We start from the raw sequence: 20,865 nt of genomic DNA, 5'->3' as shown, positions 1-20,865 counted from the left end.
AAGGACTCCCATATGGCCCCCTCGGGGCTGATGGATGTCTAAGGGATTTTCTAGTAATATGCTATGCTAGTCCCTTAAAGCACCAAGGGGAACAAAAATTAAAATTAATGGAAAACCATGTCAAATTCTGATCCTGGGAAAACTGGCAGAAACCAGTGAAGGGTGAGAATTATTACCAAAATCGGCTCTCTTGAATCTCTACCTGTAGTGCCAGGTTGAGAGAGGAAAATACATTTCACATCATCCCTTTCCAAATCCAGACCCATTGGTTATTGATCCTTTATCTCCCAGGGACAGCTGTAACCTTCTTGTCTGTCTTGTTTTCTGTCCTGAGAGCTTGGCTTGGTATCTGCCAGGTTGGGGACCCAAAACATGGCTGAACAGAAACGGGGATTGAACTCCATCTGTGGCCAGGGTCTACTGGCTGCCCTCAGGGGAACTGTCTAAGTCCTTCTTCCTTTTGGCTATCTTTGGGAGTGGCTCTAGATCCTGGGAGGGTAGTACCTTTTGTACCTTCTTTAGGGACACCTCTTGTGTCCATGGGATTGCTCGATACTGCCAGAAATATTTACTGTTTGTCCTAACTGAAACCTGACAAGGTATTTGAAAGGATTTTTAATGTAGCTCTATTGTCAGAAGTTGGCCAAATTGGAAGCTGATATTCAGAGCCTGATAGGAACTTTGTTTAGGCCTCTTCCCATAAGTTAAATACATCTAGAAGGAAAGTAAAACCTTCTGAAACCCTTATGGTAAGATATACTAAAACATTCCAGAGACAAACAGCCCTATATCCAGAGCACAGAAATAATTTCATTTCTGTCTTAGTTGGAAATCTTCTCCTTTATATAAACAAGCAAATTGAAGATAATGGAGTTGGAAGAACAGACCAGCCCCTAGAGATCATTTAGGCTACAACCCATTGTTTGAGGAATTAAAAATAATTGTCCTTTCAAATCTTTGCAAACCCAGAATGCAACTCTGGGAACAGTCCACCTATGCTTACCATCTCTGATCCCTAAGACTAGGGAAAAAAAAGGAAGAAAGAGCCTTTTAAAAATATAAATTGACACAGAAGTTTCCTTGCCCCAAATCTAGTCCACAGCTTCCTTAGATTAGTTGCCAAGGATGAATACAATTCTTAAATGTCTTCTCCAAAAATATCAGTAGAAAAAACTTTTAACCATCTGAGCAGGTAAACTTAAATCATTCCAACTGCCAAAAAAACAGTTTGAATCCAACTGTTCTTTTATAAGCTAGTGAGTTTTGCATTATTATACTTGTTTCATGGCTAAAATTTTTAAATGAAAGCTGTAAGATCTCTGTTTGCATTTGTCTAAATGTTTATGAGTATCTATGAATGTATTTCATAGATGTGTGATATTTTTCTAACTTCGAGTGGTATTGCTCTGATTAATTTGTAAAAGAATCTTATTTAATTGACTTAAAGAAAATAAGCGCTTCCCGACTCTCTAAAATATAGAAATCAAACCAAATATTTTTAAAGTTAACATGATTAGGCTAAATCTTTAGTAAATAAAAGCTAGTTTAAGTTTGTTGGTTTAATTAAAACAGGCATGTTTTCAGAGTTACCAGCATTTAATATAATACTTTTATTCTATTTAGGTTTACGAAAGGTCAAGTAAGCTCATGTTATCTCTGTCATAGAACTTTTCAGCAAGAAAAATAGCTTGGCTGACTCTGTGCAATGTCTCATGAAGTTTTCGTGGATAGTCTGAAGATAATCGTTAAGAACAAGTTATACAGACAGCTATAAGTGAGATAAGAGTTTCATGTGAACCTCCAGCAATGATTATAAGTAAAAGGATGTCTATTAAAAGATAGTTAGCCAAAAGTTTTTTGTAACTTGAAAAGTTAAAGTTTTGCTAAGCTAAATGCTGGAAATCCATTGAATATCTAGATCATTTCCGAATACTAAAACATTAATGACTGAATATAGGTTTATCCACTTTTACTTATTAGAGACACTAAAGACATTTGGGTGCATCAGTAAACATGTCTTTTTCCACATAAAAAAACTGTACTGTGAGAAAGCATAAGCCTCCAGAGGTCATTCACGTATTCACAAATTTGCCAGTCTAAGGAATACTAGTGTAAGAGACAGTCCACAATTGCTTACTTCTTAGTTTTCACTAGAAATTAAAAGTTCTGGGATGGGGAGGATATAGCTTAGTGGTAGAGTGCATGCTTATTTAGCATGTACGAGGTCCTGGGTTCAATCCCCAGTACCACCATCTTAAAAAAAAAAAAAATATATATATATATATATATATATATATATATATATATAATTACCCCCCCAAAAAAAAGAATTAAAAGAAAAAAAATTTTTAAACTCTAAGGGTTAAGAATTCTAATCAATATATGTAATGAAAAATACTTAGAAATAATAAGGATGAAAGGAAACAAGTATACACGAAAATTAGGTAAGGAAAGTAAAACGATTGATCCAGGATGAGAAAGAGGAAAAACAAAGGACAAAGTCTGAAGGGATATTTAAAAACAAAACAAAACAAAACCTTGTGAAAGGTTTCTGGAAAAGAAATCTTAGAAAAGGAATTTTATGTGTGGTCAAGTTGACTGATTCGAATTAATTTACTTCAGTTAAAAACAGGTTTTGCTTTTTTGTTCTTTTTTCTTTTTTATTGAAGTATAGTTGGTTTACATTGTTGTGTTAATTTCTGGTGATAGCACAGTGATTCAGATACACACACACACACACATTCCTTTTCATTATAGGCTATTACAAGGTATTGAATTTAGTTTCCTGTGCTATACAGTAGGACCTTGTTGTTTAGCTATTTTCTATGTAGTAGTTAATATCTACAAATCCCAAATTCCCAGTTTATTATCCCTTCACCCTCCCCTTTCCCCCTGGTAACCGTAAGTTCATTTTCAATGTCTGTGAGTCTGTTTCTCCTTTGTAAATAGGTTCATTTGTGTCATTTTTTAAGATTCCACATACAAGCAATATCATAGGGTACTTTTTCTTTCTCTTTCTGGCTTACATCACTTAGAATGATGATCTGCAGGTCTATCTATGTTGTTGCAAATGGCATTATTTTATTTTCTATGGCTGAGTAGTATTCCATTGTATAAATACACCGCAACGTCTTTATTCAGCCATCTGTCAATGGACATTTAGGTTGCTTCCATGTCTTGGTTATTGTAAACAGTGCTTTTATGAACATTGGGGTGCATGTATCTTTTTGAATTAGAGTTCCACCAGATACATGCCTAGGAGTAGGATTGCTAGATCATAGGGTAAGTCTATTTTTAGTTTTTTTTTTTTAAGGAATCTTTATACTATTTTCCATAATGGCTGCATTCCCACCAACAGTGTAGGAGGGATCCCTTTTCTCCACACCATCTCCAGCATTTATCATTTGTGGACTTTTTAATGATAGCCATTCTGACCAGTGTGAGTTGATACCTCATTGCAGTTTTGATTACCATTTCTCTGATAATTAGCGATACTGAGCATTTTTTCATGTGCCTATTGGCCATTCGTATGTCTTCACTGGAGAAATGTTTGTTTATGTCCTCTGCCTATTTTTGGATTGGGTTTTCGTTGTTGTTGTTAAGTTGAATGAGCTGTTTGTATATTCTGGAAATTAAGCTCTTATCAAGTTGCATCATTTGCAAATATTTTCTCCCATCCCATAAGTTGTCTTCTCATTTTATTTATGGTTTCCATTACTATGCAAAAGCTTGTAAATTTAATTAGGTACCATTTGTTTATTTTTGCTTTTATTTCTATTACTTCAGTAGACTGCCCCAGGAGAACACTGCTATGATTTATATCAGAGAATGTTTTGCCTATGTTCTCTTCTAGGAGGTTTATGGTGTTTTGTCTTATGTGTAAGTCTTTAGGCCATTTTGAGTTTATTTTTGTGTATGTTGTGAAGGAGTGTTCAATTTCATTGATTTACACACGACTGTCCAGCTTTCTTAACACCTTGTGAAGAGACTGTCTTTTCTCCATTATATGTTCTTGCCTCCTTTGTCAATGATTAATTGACTGCAGGTCTGTGTGTGTTTCTGGGCTCTCTATTCTGTTGCATTGATCCATATTTCTGTTTATGCACAATATTATGCTGTTTTGATTACTGTAGATTTGTAGTATTTTCTTAAGTCTGGGAGAGTTATTCCTCCAGCTTCTTTCTTTTTTTTCGGTATTGCTTTGGCAATTCTGGGTCTTTTGTGATTCCATATAAATTTTAGGATTATTTGTTCTAGTTCTGTGAAAAATGTCCTGGGTAATTTGATAAGGATCATATTAAACCTGTATTGCTTTGGGTAGGATGGCCATTTTCACAATATTAATTCTTCCAATCCAAGAGCATGGGATATCTTTCCATTTCTTTAAATTAACTTTAATTTCCTTAATCAATGTTTTATATAGTTCTCTGTGTATAAGTCTTTCACCTCCTTGGTTGGTTTTTTCCTATGTATTTCATTTCATTTTTTGATATGATTTTAAAGGGGATTTTTAAACCATTCTTTTTCTGATATTCCATTTTTAGTGTAAAGAAATGCAACAGATTTCTGCATGTTAATCTTGTATCCTGCTACCTTGCTGAATGCATTTATCAGCTCTAGTAGTTTTTGTGAGGAGTCTGGGACAAGATAATTTCATTGGGGAATTCTACCAAACATGTAAGGAAGAACTTGTATTGATCCTTTTCAAATTATTCCAAAAGACTGAAGAGGAAGGAACACTCCCAAACTCATACTGTGAAGCCACCATCACCCTGTACCAAAACCAGTGACAAAGAGACTACCAAAAAAGAAAGTTACAGGCCAATATCTTTGATGAATATAGATGCACAAATTCTCAACAATATATTAGCACACAGAATCCAACAACACATAAAAAAGATCATACACTATGATCAAGTTGGATTCATGCCAGGGACACAAGGATGGTTCAACATACACAAATCACTCAATGTGACACATCACATCAACTAAAGGACAAAAATCACATGATCATCTCAATAGATGCAGGAAAAGAGGTTTTTATATCATAAGTACACAGTGTGAAATTAGAATTTTGTTTTCTTCCTCAAATTTCTTTGGACTATTGGTCTGCTCTTTATAAGAAAGATACTGTGAAAGTTTTTTTCTTTACCATTTCAGTAATCTGTCTAGATTGAATGTCTTACCAAAATAATTTTCTCTGCTTTGTGCTGTCTTCATCGGGTCTTTGAATATTTAAGAAAACTGAGTCTTCTGAAAAGTAAAAAAAAAAACAAAACAAAACAAAAAAAAACTGTTTTTCTTACAACTATGTAACCTTTCATATTTGCCTTTCAAATATTTTATTGTCACTTTGATTAAATAGGTAACTAAGTATTGTTTCATGATGATCTGTGATACTTAGTCAAGTGTCCAAAATTTTGATTTTTTTTTTTTTTTACAAACTTCACCAAATCAAATTCTAAATAAAGTCTTTTTGACCTGGAAGTAACTTTGGGATTTTCCAGAGGACCCCTACAACATCTCAGAAGATGTTTTCTCTCCTAATAAAAAGGGAGATGTTAATTAGGCTTACTTGATACGTTAAATTGGATGGGAAGCATTGTTAAATAAGAAGTAATGCTAAGCCTTCCTCATATGGTATTCATGAAGGTATAAGTTGTAAGTGTTCCAGAAATTATATGAAATTCCTACAGTTCTGATATGTCTTGGTATAACGTTATCAGTTATACCAAGTTATTATCTTAAAAGATTGTACGTCACAGAAATAACCAAACTTCTTTATCAATTGCATTATAATGAACACTAACCAGGTCTTTAACCACGGCCATTACTAAAGTCTTGTCATTTACAGGCAGTTATCGTTTTACTCTGATTCTTTCGCAAATGTGAGATTCCTGGAAAGGATCCTACCAAGGATTCATAACCACTGACCCCACAGCCAAGTTAGGTATCAAACCTTAGGCACCTATTTCACAGCTGAAGAAGACCCCGCCTGACATCTGGTCCTGTGTGAATGCCGGAGGCCTCAAAATTAAACTGACTAGGAGGAGAAGTGGCCAACGTGGAGGGAGACTGTTTCCTCCCAGGACATCAGATCAAGAGGATCAAGAATGTTTCTTCCTATTCCTCCTCCCCTTTCTGACCATCTTTTTTCTAATTCTTAAACGCCATGAAGTTCTTTATGATTCATTTGTCCACCTTTTGCCTTGCTCTGGCCTGGAAAGGTAATTTGTTCAGGTATCTCACTCAGGCCACTGCAAAGGCAGTAAATCAACTGTTGGATTTGCTGGCAATCCTTAGTTCTGTCACAAACTTCTCTCTGACTTCCAACACCTCAGTTTCTCAAACAAAACTCAGCCTCCTCTCTATTGTGTCAGAACCCCTAACCCTGGGAGTCCATTTCCTTGTCCCTGGCCAAAAACCCCCAAACCCAGGGAGCCTTGCATCCAGGCTCTGTTTAAATGAAGGGACAGAAGGTGAGTGTCAGCAGAAGAAAACCTCTTTTGTGGTCTACAGAATCTTAAATTTTACTGACCTCCATGGCTGTCACCTTTCCAGTCCCAAGCCACAGACTCAAACAAGAATTACCAGGAGGCATTCAGGATTCGAAATTAGCTTCCTTCAATAGATCAGTCCTCCCCATGTTAGGAGTAAATGCAAATGAGGCTGTGATCAGAAACCTCTTGTTAACTGTTGAAAATTTTGCAGAGTTTGTTGGTAAAGCAATAGCTACCCAACAAAAATCCTTAAAATTCTCTGGCCACCCTTGTCCTCGATAACAGGACATCCCTTGATTGATTTCCTTTCAGCTGAGCAAGGAGGTGCCTGTTATGGCCAATACCACTTGCTGCACCTGGAGGAATACTTCTGGAGAAACTGAAACTCAAGCTACGTAAGATCACTGAACAAGCTACTTGGCTTAAGAAACAGACTCCTTCAGTGGGGTTTTTTGATTTCTTTGATTCTGATTGGTTTGGGTCTCGTGGAACACAGCTCTGGAGTGCACTCCAGACATCGGGAATTATCCTGCTTATAATAATCATAGTAGTTCCCCTGGGGCAGTCTACCCTCTCAAAAACTTTAAATTCGTATTTGTAGCTGCCAACCACTAAACAAATGATCCCCCTAAGATAGAGCGTCAAGAAAGGAATAAAGAGAATGACTGACTTAAAAAAATGCAAACCTGAAGTTGTGACCTATGAATACCACAGAGATTCAGCAACAAGACGTCATGACCTGTAAATACCATGTAGAGGGTCAGTAAAAACTGTGAAACCCCAGAGAAGGTAGCTGGGAGTAGTGCTAATGCCTTAAAGTTTGATTGCATCTCTTAGTGAGGCTGAGAGTCTGATCAAAAGGGGGGAATTGTTAAAAAAGAGACAACAGGCCCAAAATAGAGTCATTCATACTAAGCCCTACATAATCAAGATGAGACTTGATATCTAACTGTACTGGGGGCTTCCAGGACAAGGGGAAAATGGGGAGGGGGCCTACTCCCTAGTCCACAGAGAGGCTATTATGGTCATTTACTCTTCTGCTCCCCAAGGGAGCTATTTTGTCTGCTTCTCTGTGCTCCATCAACCAAGCTCTGTTGCCTCCAAAAGCTCCCCCTTACTGCCAGCCACATGCCTGGCTGCAGAAACCTGCATGCCTCAAGCTCTCAGGACTGTCTCTCCAGCCTCCGCAGGCATTCTGCAACTATAGGGACACTGCCCCTCTTCCCACCTTGCAAAGCCAACAACTCTGAGAAACCCTCCCTTTTGTTCCCAGCCCCCTCCTCCTCAGTCAGATCTCTGTCCCTGCCCCAGCCTCCCTCCACAGATTCCCCTCTCTACCCAAATTCTCGTGGAGGAGGGGGCCCTTCTATAGGCCTGGGAAGTTCTGTTTGAGACTCTGAAACACAAAAGCTCCTGGAAGTGTCAGAATGCACACTGAGAATTATACACGGGTTTTGGTGAGAGAGGAGAAATTGATAAAGGTTTGTCATTTTCCCGAGTCATTTGCAAGGGTGAGAATCAGTCAGAAATGAGTTCCTCAACAAGTGACTTTGCCACAGGCACGTTAGAGAGAGTGGCCTACTTGTGCAAAGGCCCCAGGGCAGAAGGGGAGCGGGAAGGAGGCAGTGGTGGGCACAGAGAATGAGGAAGAGCGAGGAGAGATGAGGATGGGGCAGGAGGCAGGGGCCAGACCACGGTGGGGCCTTGAGTCAGGGCAAGAGATTTGAAATGTATCCTGAGGATGGAATACTTCTGAGTGGTAAGCAACTCAATCACGTTCATGTTTTGGAAAGCTCCCTCTGGCAACTAGACAGACGGTGTCCTTGATAGGTGTTACAGGCTGAATCATGTCCCCTTAAAATCCACAAGCTGAAGTCCTAAGCCCAGAATGTACCTGCATTTGGAGACAGGACTTCTAAAGAGGGCATATGGGAGGGCCGTAATCCAAGATTCCTAGTGTCCTTTTAAGAAGAAATTTGGACACAGACACACATAAAGGGAAGGCCATGTGAGGACACAGGGAGAGGTCCGTTATCCACAAGGAAGGAGAGAGGCCTCAAAAGAAACCAGCCTGGCAGCATCTTGATCTTGGACTTCCAACCTGCAGACTGTGAGGAAATACATTTCCGTTGTTTAAGCTCTAGTCTGTGGCACTTTGTTACCGCAGTCCCAGCTGACTCACACAGCGGGCAGAAACAGCCACCAGGACACCACCGAGACCTGAGCATGGACCTGGGGGTGACAGGCAGATGCCCGTGGAGGTGCTCAGAGGCCTAAAGCTGGACAGGGTCTGGACCATACACATCGCCTTCCCCTAAAGCCTCCGGCTGTGCCGAGAAGGGCAGGGCTTGGTGGTGATCTGCCATGTCTGGAAAACAAGTCTCTGGGCTTCGTTCCCACCAGGGAGCACTGACTGGGTTCCCCTGAGCCTTCAGCAGACTTCCTCCAACCTAAGCTTTCTCTTCTCCTGTCTCTTGGATAAAGTGGCATTTCCATTTCCCAAAGCTTTGTCACACTTCGTATCAAAAAGGATCAGCTCATTCTTCTTCCTTTTAGAGCATGAGCACACCCAGGAGTATACTTTGTTTATTGCTTTGTGAAAACCTGGCATTTGGACACTTCTAGGGGTTTTCATTGAGAATAATTCTAGAAACCACACACACACATACATGATTATATATACATATATGATGTTTGTGTATTAGGATTTATATAATTATATAATAGTATTTTATTATTACTTAAATACAGTAAAATGCACAAATCTTAGGTGTACAGCTTGATGAATTTTTCACCTCTATTTAGACTGCTATAACCTCTGTCCTGATCAAGATGTAGAACACCTCCATCTCCCCACAAAACTCCCTGTGCTCCTTTGTAGTCAACAATCACCACCCCAACATACAAAGCAACCGCTCTCTGACTTTTATCACCACAGTTAAGTGTTGTCTGTTTTTAAGTTTGTATAATGGACTCTTACAGTCTGTAGTCTTTAGTGTCCAGTTTCTTTCACTCCATATAGTATTTCTGATGTTCATCCATGATGTTGCATTAACCTGTAGCCATTCTTTTTTTTTTTACTGGTGACCTCAATTTATTTATCCAGTCTCCAACTGACAGACAAGGATTATTTTGAGCAAAACAGACACAGGTCACATTGAATTTCAATGAACAAAATGTCAGGGCTGAATGGAGGGAAACTTAGAGATGATTTAGTTCAACTTTCTTATTTTGTACACAAGGCCCAGAAAAGGAAAGTGACTAGCTCAAGGTTCCACAGCTTTGTCAGGGCCTGAGATCCAAAAGACGTCTTTTTCTTCTCTGGCCAGTCAAGGCTCTTTCTTATTTCTCTCCATTTCTCACCACATCTCTTAAACCAGTGTGAAAAACTTGGTCCTTTACTTCCTAAGAGGACACTTCTTTCAGGCATATAATGGCAAGGTAGTGGGGATTCAGTCTGGAGTGTGTGAAAGACCATCTTCTCCCTATAAAGGTTGACATTTTCCTTGGCAAGAGCTTTAAGCCTTTCAGGCCTCTGGCACCTGGCCTTGTCTCTGCTTAGCTCTCCCCAGGCTCCCATCTAGAAAGAGAAGCCAGGAAAAGGGGAAGGCTCATGCTGTCTGCAGGGCACAGAGCTGGATGAAGACGGCCTTGGTGTGGAGCCCCAATCTGGTAGCAAGCCTGGCAGGGGCCAAGCAGCAAGAATAAAGGAAGAGAAAGGTAGGTAACTGATGTTTTCATCCACTTCTCAAGGCCTTAGGAGACCCTCATGAATGGGGCCTCAAGATTTAGGGTGTCTGGAGCAAAGGGAGGAACTCCACTTGCTGGGCAGCCCTAGGTTGGGATCCATGCCTTGGGTGAGTCATTTTCCCTCTCTGAGCCTCTGTTTCTTCATTTGCAAGATGGGGAGATCATTCCTACTGGGAAGGTTCAAAGACCCAGTGAAATGACAATGGGAGAAAGGTAATGGGTCATGGAGTTCCTTTTCTCTTTCTATGTTGATGGCTGAGAAGACTCCAGGCCACACCAACTAACTGACCTGCAAAGTTACTGAAGCATCCCCATCCCAGATCCAGGGTAAGCCAGGCAGCCTCCACAAGCTTGTCCAGAATTCACATCTGTACAGCTCCAGGACAAGGACAGAAGCCCAGCACCACGATAGAAAAACACGACTGTTACTCTCCAGGAGAATCAAGGCGTGTATCTCTGGGACTTTCCTGGTGGACAGATGCTGCTTGTTATGAGACTTGGGCAAGTGTCTTCCTCTCCCCAAGTTTCTGATGATTTAACTGCAAAACAGGGTTACATAATTCCCCCTACATTGTGAGATTACCACCAGGATTAACTGAAGTAATGACTGTAAAGCATCTAACACAGAGCCCTGTTAAAAAAAAAGAGGCAGCGGACCTAAGATGGAGTCACTAAGCCCCACTCTACCAAACCGAGACTTAATGCCTTAATTACATTTTCAACCTCCTCCCAGGAATGGAAACTTAAACCAGCCAATACGGAATCACCTGGTTAGCACAAGTGAGGTAATCTGCCTGATGGAAGCCTGCTGTCCCCTAAAGAAAGGTGACCTTGCCACAGACAAACAGTTCTTCACTTCTGTAAATTCCTTGTCCCACCCTGTTGTGCCTATGAAACTCTTTCAGTTTGTACAGCTCCTCAGAGCTCCTTTCTGTTTGCTAGTTGTCCGATTCATCAGTCATTGAATAAAGCCAGTAAGATCTTTAAATTTACTCAGGTGAATTTTGTTTTCTTAACAGCCTGGTGAAGCATAGTGGTTAACAGAATAGGCATGGGATCCAGTCTGGCTTCAAATACTGTCGCCACCACTTCCTAGATGTGTTAACCTTGGGAAACTTGCTTAACCTCTTTGGGCCTCAATCTCCTCACCTGTAAAATGGAGCTAGGACTAGATCCCTCCACATATACCTCACAGAGTGGTGGAGGGGGGCACCAATAAGGTAAGAGATGTGAAAAAATAAGATGATGCAAGGCCGACCAAAAGTTCTAGAATGGTAGGACCCAGACCTGACCCAGGTAGGATGACAGTGGTTAAGGATTCACTGTTCTTCTTTGCCCTGTGTACCAATCACAGCAGTATAATTGAGCTTTAATCAGTTACAGCAAGCAATTGAATTCTATACTGCTACGTTTTTGTTTTAAAAAGATTCTCTTTTTAGGTGGGGCAACGTGGCAACCGTAAAGAATGCAGACTCCAGGTTCAGACTGCATGTTGGAGCCTGATTCAGTCGCAGACCAGCTGTGTGAACCTGGGCGACTGCAACCCCTGAGCCTCCCTTTCTTTCTCTGGAAAATAGGGGTGCTGTGCCAACCTTGCAGGGTTCCCCTGAGGGTGAGATGTGTGGGGCCCAGCTCAGGCTCCCCTAGCCTGGTCTTCCTGGATGGCCTTTGTGTTGGGGTTGCCATGGGAAGAGAATTTGGCTCAGGGCATTCAGATGACTCCCGGCCATTAAGGGAATGTTGGTGTTTGTTTCCTATTCTGTGGGCTCCCTGCCTGCACCCTTCTTGTCTGCGTTCTGCACATGGACAGGAAGGTGCAGCTCCGGGTTCCAGGAAACAATCTGGATTCCTGGCTCCCTTGCCTTCCTCTGGTGATGCAGAAACAGGGCTCAGGGGGCTGATCCAGGGAGAGGCAAGGCCTCTCTGGGCTTTGCTGTCAGACCTGGGCAGGAATGTCTTGTTCGTTTTAAACCACATGCCCTTGGGCAAGTGGCTTCATGCTCTGATCTGAGGTTTTCCCATCTGTCAAAAGGGGACAACAATGGTTCTTACCGTTGCTACGGAGGCGTCTTGCTTATGCGGAGTAAGGGTGTCTTCTATTCTTGCTGCCAAAGATGAAGACAGACCTGGTGTAGTTTACTGACCTAACAGTGAGTCCACCAGTGTGAGTGGAGCTGGGCCTTACCCATTACAGCTCTCCATATGGCAGGACACAGGCCAACGCATACACATGGCCATGTCCACCGAATGCTAGACACACAGCAGATGCTCACCAAGTGCGAATTCCTGCTCCTCCAAATCTCCAAGGCAGGTCTGGGAAGGCCTGGAACTGGAACTTCTCTGGATGTCACAGTCATCATTTCCTTCTGCTCAGCCCCTTACACAGTTCAAAGGGCTTAAGGCCTCCTTCCTCCAGGACAGCCCTGTGGGGCGGGGCCTTGTTCCCTCATAGGAACAATTCAGCAAGACTCTCATCACCGTGGCAGAGCTGGTGTGTGACAGCAACTGTATCCACTTCATCTGCTCCCTGTCAACCATTCAGTCATTCAACAAACACCTAGTGCTTGCTATGTGCTCTGGGCATGAAGGGGTTAACAGGATAGATTCATCATGGCGTGGAGTTTATAATCAAGCTGGGGGAGAGACGTGAATAAATAACTACACAACAGATTTTAATCACAAGTGAAACAGCACCAGCTTAAACTGGTTTTGCCTCCTTCAGTAGGTTGTTGATTGATCAAATCTTGACTTATTTTTCAGAGACAATGGGAGCCCACATCTTGAAGGATGACCCCAGAACGAAGAATCTTCAGTCTGCAGAACTCAAAGCATGGAAATGTTGCCACCGGAGCCCTTGATGAAGTGAAAAGTCCTTCAATAAGGAAAATTTGGCTTCCAAGCTTGAAATTCCCCGACCTCTTAAATTCTGCCCTGAACCCCAGATCAGGGAGACCAGTTTGAGAGCCTTGCCTCCTGTCTCCCTGATAACTGAGCTCGCAATAAAGCCTTTTCTTTTCTCAGAAGGCGATGCCGTGGTGTTGGCTTCTATGCATGTCGGGCAGCAGGCCCTTGCTTGGTCACTCAAGGATGACGAATGCTCTGGGTGGAAACGTAGGAGGTAGCCAGGCTTATGGGGGTGACCCATGCTCCTCTGAGGGGTGGGGAAAGCCTCTGTGAGAAGAGTCTCTGCCTGAGTCCCTGAGAGCAGAGCCTGAGGTGGGGACTTGGCACGAGGGGTTTATTTGGGAGGGGACCCAGGAGAGCAGCAAGGAGGGAGAAGGGAGGTGAGGTGGGGCAGGAGAGAGGCCAATAGAAAGAGGTGTCATCAAGGTTTCACAGTGGGCATGTGGGCCAGCTCCTGTGACATCACCTGAGGAGGGGTCCTGACAGTGTCCCCCAAAGGGAGGAGGGAGCACTGCCGCCGGGGGAGGCCCAGCCAGCTTCCCCAGTGTCTCTCCCATGGAAGGAGCCCAAGGACAGCCACCCAGCCCAGCCCCAGCTGGGCCAGAACTCAGACCCAGATGAGGTGCTGCAGGAGGTGGCATTTTCCATGCAGCTTGGAGGGGCCTGGGGAAGTATGCCTGGCGTCAGGCATTTCTGCCAATCCCTCTGAGTCTTGGAGAAATACATCTTTTGAAAATCCTGGCCCCTTCTGGACATCCAGCCTTGGATGGAAGTCCACCAGATACACAATCTGGAAGAGAAGCAGAGAGATGAGTGAGGGAAATGAAAGTGATGCAGCCAGAAACTTGGGAGCGAACAGGAGACGTGACATGGGAGGCCTGGCAGTTCCCTGACATTCCCACTTGCCGTTCTCAGTCAGGACAAAACACCATGATCCGGAGGCTGCTCCTTTGGGATGAGCACTGCTTTCAAATGTCCCCAGGAAGGGTCATTCACCCTCACTTCACACCCTGAGTGTGGGCTAGCCAGTGAGATCCTGCAGGAACGGAGGAGGCTGCCAGAGATTCCCAGAAGCCTGGAAGAAGGGAGAGGGAAAGCTGGGCTGGAAAGGGTGGGGATGCTGGAGGGGCTGAGCAACACTGGAAGCAAAAGGCACTGTGTTGTCTGTCAGGGATGAACCGGTGCTGGGGAGTGTCTCTGAGTCTTCCTGGGGCTTCTGAAAGGTGGGATGGCATCTGTGATTCAGGGGTCACTTGCCTCCTAAGAGCAGAGCCGCAATTCCTCTTCCCATCCCTGACCTTGGAGAGCCCCTGCCCCGGGTGCAGGCTGACGTGTGGATACCCAGATCTGTGCACATGTGCACACACGCATAGGCTCTGTGCACTGGTGTGTATCAGGGATGGAGCCACGGTTTATTTTTGGGGGGGAGTTAAAGTTTATACAATTTGGGGGACAAAGATTTCAAAATCATCTATAGAAATTTAAGTACACATGTACCCACATATTTAGACTTTGTAATGATCACTTTTTTAAAAAAAAAATGACAAATACCAGAAATATCACAAAAGCTAGAAAAATCACATAAATTTCATTAACTTCCTGATACCATCAGAAATGCATTTTCTACTCTTTTTTGAGGGGCCTGTATATTCTCTGATGGCCTCTCCATATAAGCAGGATTTTAATAATATTTTCTATAGTGAGAAAAGAAAGATAACCCAGTGTTCTGTCTAGCATGGTGATGCAGTTTGCTTTTACTAAGAGTTAAGATGCATAAAACACAACTTTGTGTAGATGTATGCTGCTTAGCTCAGCTCTGCCTTTGGGCCTGATGGACACAGGAACTCTGATCAGCTCTATTCTGTAAATTTCCTATGGCAAAAAAAGAAAAATATATAGTGTACTTGGAATGGTATTTGTTGCAGATCTGGGCATATGTGGCCTTGTCAATCACACGCCCAAACGGAGAAAAAGAACTGAATCCAACTATAACACTACACGTCTGGTGATTAGAAGAATCTTCCATTTCCATTTCCAAGACGAGTTTCTGGCTCTGTACCTTTCCATTCTTGTTTCCTATCACCCACATATATCCGGCACACGAGGCACCAGCGCACACACTGGGACGGTTCAGCACAACCAGAGGCCTCATTCCTACAATGCAGTCCCAATGCAGTGGAGTCAGCGCCAGGCAGCAGCACCATCCCCGGAGGCCACTGCTGATAGCCAGGATGGCTAATAGCAAACTGCTTAGGGGAGAGGCATCAAACCACACACACAGACCACACGGTCCCAAACTACCCGCATCCCCAGCTCAGCCTCCCCTAAACGCTGCTGTCATGAGGGACGTGTGACCCAGGCGAGGGCAGAGCAGTCTTCATCAATTGTGACAGAATGTGTTACTTTTCCCAAATGCTCATCAACTGATGGATAATGGATCATCTACGGATAAAGAAAACGTGGTCGATTCATACAATGGGATATTACTCGGTTATAAAACGAAGTACTAATACATACTTAGCATGGAGGGGCCTCGAAAACATTATGCTCAGTGAAAGGAGCCAGATATAAAAGGCCATATATACTGTATGATTCCGTTGATATGAAATGTCCAGAACAGGCAAATCCATAGAGATTGATTATCGATCGCCCGGGGCTGTAAGGAGAGGAATGGAGAGTGACAGCTAAAAGGTATGGGGTTTCTTTCTGGGGTGATGAAAAAGCTCTGGAATAAGGTAGTGTTGACAGTTGTACAACTCTAAAAAAAAACCACTGAACTGTACACTTTAAGTGAGTCTTATGGTATGTGAGTTATATCTCAAGCTGTTATTTAAAAAAGATTACTTTTGCAAATTTTACAAAACCATATGACATCAGGTGAACACATTAAAAGGATGCCCTCCCAGATCTTAAAAGGCCAATACACATTACATAAATTCTCCTTTGGTGTGTGTGTGTATATATATATCAGCTAACTACTGGTACAGTAATGCTGTGTATCAAACAACCATAAAACTTCAGTGGGACACAACAATAAATATTTAATTGGCTCATGAGTCACGTGTGCTCTGCTGGGTGGTTTTTCTGGTTTTATCTGGTCTCCCACTTGTGATGGTTGACCATGGGTTGGCAGGTTCCAGGTTGGATTCAGCTGGGACAAAAAGGGGTGCCCTGGTTCTGCTCCACATGTCTTGTCTTCTAACGTTATAGGCATGGTTTCACGGTGAAGGCAAAGATCAAGAGAGAGAACCACACACTTCTTCAAGACTCCACTTGCATTGTGTCTGCTAACATTCCATTGGTTGGAGAAAGTCTCATGGCTGAGCCAGACTCAATGGGTCAGAGGGGTCTTAGAGGAACTCAAAGTCGCACATCAGAAGTGGATACGTGGACAAATGCTAACTCAGGACCACTAAGGCAATCAGTTCTATGTGTGCCTCTGTGTATATACAGGTGTGTGCCTGCTCATGTGTCTGTATGTGTACCTGAATCTGCTTGTGTGTGTGTACATTTTCTTTGAGTGTGTACACATATGCTACATGCATGCATGTATGGGCACATTATAGAAGCTTTTCCACTTGTGGGTCTGTGCAAGTGTGAACTTTCCTAGGTAGGTGCCAAGTCAACATAGATGCACCTGCCCCAACACCAATGCCAAGGGGATTCTATGGTCTCTGTGTCCCTGCCCGTCACTTCCCCGAGATGGGCAGCTATTAGGGGGACAAGAGTACAGGCTTTGAAATCTGTTTCTGGCTCGTGCTCGATTCAAATACCAGTCCTGCCACTGACTGGGTTGGCAAGTGACTCCAGCCCCAGTTTGCCAAACTGCAAGATGGGGACACCACTTCCTAGCTTGTGAGTTCCCCATGCCACGGCTTTGTTAGTTACAAGGATGCTGGGGGAGTGATTTCCCTTCCTTCTTCGTGTCCCAAAGGCTTGACCCTTTCCAGATGCTGAAACTGGAGGTGACTCTGCATCTCTGAATGTGCTGCCATGGCGACCACCACCTCCTGCTCAAACATCAGCAGCGCAGGATGGGGTTCTGTCGCCTCATCGTTGCTGGGCCGTGGCAGGGCGTGGTGGAGGAGCAGGCTCACGGGAAGTCTCTCCCTTCCTTCTCCTCCACAGAAGTCAGAGAAGGATTCAGGGGGGCTGTTATCTGTCTTTGTTGCTTCTGCTCTACTCCCTTCGCCATGCCCCCTCCAACAGCAGCTCAGTTTGGTGCCGGAGCAGAATCCTCAAAATTTAGCACACCTCAGTATCACCTGGGCTGCTTTCAAAAATACAGATACCTATGCCTCATCCCAGAAAGTCTGATTCAGTAGGTTTGAGTGGGTATTGGGCACCTGCGTTCTTACTCTGCTCCCCTGGAACCATACCTGGAAAAACCCTGCACTAAGTGCAGGGGCAACCCACTGGCTTATGCTGCTGGTCCCTGCAACAGTCACTTCATTCATTCATTTGCTCACTCAGTCATTCACTTATTCACTCGTCAGTTTATTTGCTTAATCATTCAATTACTCACTCACCCACTCACATGTAAATAACCATCCCCCCAGTCGCTTTCTCATTTATTTTAACAAATACATATTAATGTCTTAAGCTCTGAGAGATGGAGAGAGAATTAAGGATGCAATCCCTGCAGTGTTCTTCAAACTGTCGCAAAGTAAATTTAATGGATCCACCAGCATATTTTAAAAAGTGAAACAGAATAGGTTATAATAGAAAACATTAGCGTGCATAGCAGCTAGCAAGGGAAAATAGTGTTTGAGAAACTTCTGCATCCAGCATGAGTGTAGGTTTTAGATTTCAGTGTGCAATACATTTTCCAGTGGGGGCTGGGAGAGGGAATAAATGACAACACTGCATGTCTGGTGCTGGGTGCGGGGATGTGCTGGGGGCAGCGGAGCGCCATCCCTCTGCCACACAGACATCTAGAGGCTTCACACAGAAAGTGACATTCGAGCTGGGTCTTGAGCCATGAGCAGTTTTTCCAATGGAGGAGGAGGGAGGGGATGACACACAGAGGCATGGGAAAGTAGAGAGAAGAACCAGATGACCAGTGGGCCTGGAGCACGGAAGTTGTGGTCAAAAATGGAGTGAGGGGAGGCTAGAGCATCAGAGAAGGCTGGATCCCAAAGGGCCTGAACCCCAGGAGAAGTGCTTGGGTTTTATTATGATACCAGCTGGAGCCCCCGGGGAGAGAGCAGAAAAGGGAATCCACATGGTCAGAGCAGCCATCTGGAGAGACAGCACCAGCAAGGCTGGGGTGGGGAGACCCCCGGACGACTGTGGCTGTACTGTGGTGGGAGATGTTGGTAATCAGAGCCAGGCAGTGGTCTGTGGCTAGGGCTGAGAGATCAGGATACACTCCAGTAGGGTTTTAGGAGATGAAATAAACAGGACATGATGACTGGATGTGGGGAGGGAGCATTCAAAGTCTGCAATGACACCTGGATTCCTGTTGTGGGAAGCCGGGTGGATGGGGAAGCTACTGATTCTACTCTTCCTAAGAGTCCCCACCAGATTTCAGCACAGACACTCTCCCTGGGAAGTGGAGGCAGTTACTCTACCCTCCCATCAGGAGAGGATGTTTATCATTTTTAATCAAAAAAATTAAGGCCAGTAGTCAAAGCTCGTTATAGGAATCATAATAGCAGTGGTGTCCACTGCTAACCCTACTTCCCCTATTCTGAGTATCTGTAGGATTGCACGTCCCTTCACCTTGTGATGGCTAATTTCATGTATTAACTGGGCCATGGGGTAGCCCGATATCTGACTAAACACTATTTCTGGGTGTGTTTGTGAGAGTGTGTCCAGAAGAGATTTGTATTTGTATTGACAGACTGAGGAAAGAAGACTGGGCTCTCCTTTCTGGCAGGTGGGCATCACCCAACCTGTGAAGGGCTTGAGTAGAACAAAAAGTAGGAGAATAGGAGAATTCTCTCCCTCTGCCTGATTGCTGAGCCGGAACATTGTCTTCTGCTGCTCTCGGACTGGGGCTTATACTGTCGGCTCTCAGGTTTTGGACTCAGACTAGAACTACACCATCTGCCCTCTTGGGGCTCCAGCTCACAGACAGAAGATTGTGGAATTCCTCAGTTTCCATTAGCATGAGGCAATTCTTGTAATAAATCTCTTTGGATGGATAGATAGATATAGATGTAAATATAAATATAGATATCGATATCGACATATAGATATAGATACAGATATAGCTAGAGATACATCTCCTATTGGTTCTGTTTCTCTAGAGAGCCCTGACTAGTGCACCCTGGAAGTTGGGCATGGGCCTGTGGCTCCCTCTGATCAGTGAACCAGACAGTGAGAGGCAGTGCTGCATGTCGTTTCTCGTTGGAAGCATCTAGGTGTCACCACTGCTGCTCAGCTTTTCAGCACTCCCTTCCCCTGGCTCAGTCACCCTGAAGCCCTACGTTGGAACATCAGTTTCATAAATTGGCAGCCCCTCAATCAGCTGGATCCCTAAGTGAAGGGCCCCCACCTACCTGGGCCCATCTTTCACTGGACATGTAATGTGAGCAAGAAATAAACCTTTGTTGCTTTAAGCCACTGAGATGTGAGGTTACTTGTTACCCAGCATAACAGGCTATCCTGACTAATATAAAAAGCCACCATTTATTAGGCATCTACTATGTCCTTATCAAATAGCTAGAAGGACCTTGCTACTATTTAAGAGTCCTGGTGTCTCACTGTTGAAATGGGCCTCCCATCTTATTCAGAGTAAAAGCCTGGTTCTCTCCAGCAGGACCAAGAAAGCCCTTCATCATCTAGTGCCTGCTCTGGCCTCTTCTCCTGGTCCTACCGGCCTCCTTGCTACTCCTTCTGCCTAGAATGCTATTCCCCTTGTATCCTTACTGATGGCCATGGCTCCACCTTTCCTCAAATGTCACTTTCCCAGCAGGTATTTAACCCGCTGACTAGACACTTCCCACCTGCCTTCTAGGCTTTATATGTGTTTTTCCTTACCTCCTTCCCCTAATTTACTATGTACCTTATTTTTCTTGTTTGCTCTCTCATTCCCCACTGGAAGGGGTCTCCTTGGGTCACATATCCCTGCTGAATCCCCAGGGCCTGGCATATAGGAGGTTCTCAAGAAATTCCTTTAAATAAATGAATATATGAGCTCCTTGAATCTTCCCAACAACCTTCAAGGAAGGGATTTTTAGCCCCATCTTCAGAGAAGGAAGCACCTGCCTGAGATCATAACTGTAAGACCTACAGGGCTGGTGTTCTGGAGCTGGCCCGTCTGCCTCACACATAGGGCGACAGCAATCCCACGTGAGGCTTCTCATCCTCATATGAAACGTCTGGAGGGCTACTGTCCTTTCAGAATGGTTCTGATGGCCAGGTCCCTCCTCCAGCCTGGCAAAGACTGATCTGCGGGATGGAGGGTTCTGACCATCTCTGTTGGGGCTTCTAAGTCAGGCAGCAGCGCCACCTGGTGGACACATGAATTCCTCTGTGTCTCTTGCTGCTGCCTGATGGCCAGGAGAGAAGGGGCCAGGCTCATGCTCTGGGACTTAGCCCTGAGGCCCTCAGAGTTGGAGTATGCGCCTACAGAGCGTAAGCTGAAAGACTCCATCATTCTCACACTTATTCGCATTATGGTTAAGAGCTCTAGTGCTGGACTCCAACAGACCTGGGTTCAGTTTCTGGCTGGATCGCTTTATAGCTGTGGCAACTCTGAGCC

The 20,865-nt window shown here is 43.9% G+C and overlaps 1 protein-coding gene across 3 annotated transcripts in view; it reads right to left on the bottom strand.

Annotated features, from left to right (window-relative positions):
• Window positions 1-20,865, bottom strand: part of HRH1 (histamine receptor H1) — a 167,803-nt gene that overhangs the window by 124,217 nt on the left and 22,721 nt on the right. The window contains exons 3-4 of one of the 3 annotated variants that reach the window (XR_012060793.1): window positions 12,303-13,944; window positions 9,174-10,789 (exon numbers count right to left, since the gene is read on the bottom strand). The exons of 1 other annotated variant lie outside the window; for it this stretch is intronic. The gene's annotated coding sequence lies outside the window, so the exon portion shown is untranslated. Of the gene's footprint in view, window positions 1-9,173; window positions 10,790-12,302; window positions 13,945-20,865 lie in introns of those variants that run through there. One more of the 3 variants, XM_072941859.1, reaches the window with a different exon arrangement.

Source organism: Vicugna pacos, chromosome 17 (genome assembly GCF_048564905.1).
Source record: "Vicugna pacos chromosome 17, VicPac4, whole genome shotgun sequence".
Taxonomy (NCBI): Eukaryota; Metazoa; Chordata; class Mammalia; order Artiodactyla; family Camelidae; genus Vicugna; species Vicugna pacos.
The sequence above is the reverse complement of the archived record's forward strand: the minus strand, read 5'-3'. Positions and strand labels throughout refer to the sequence as shown.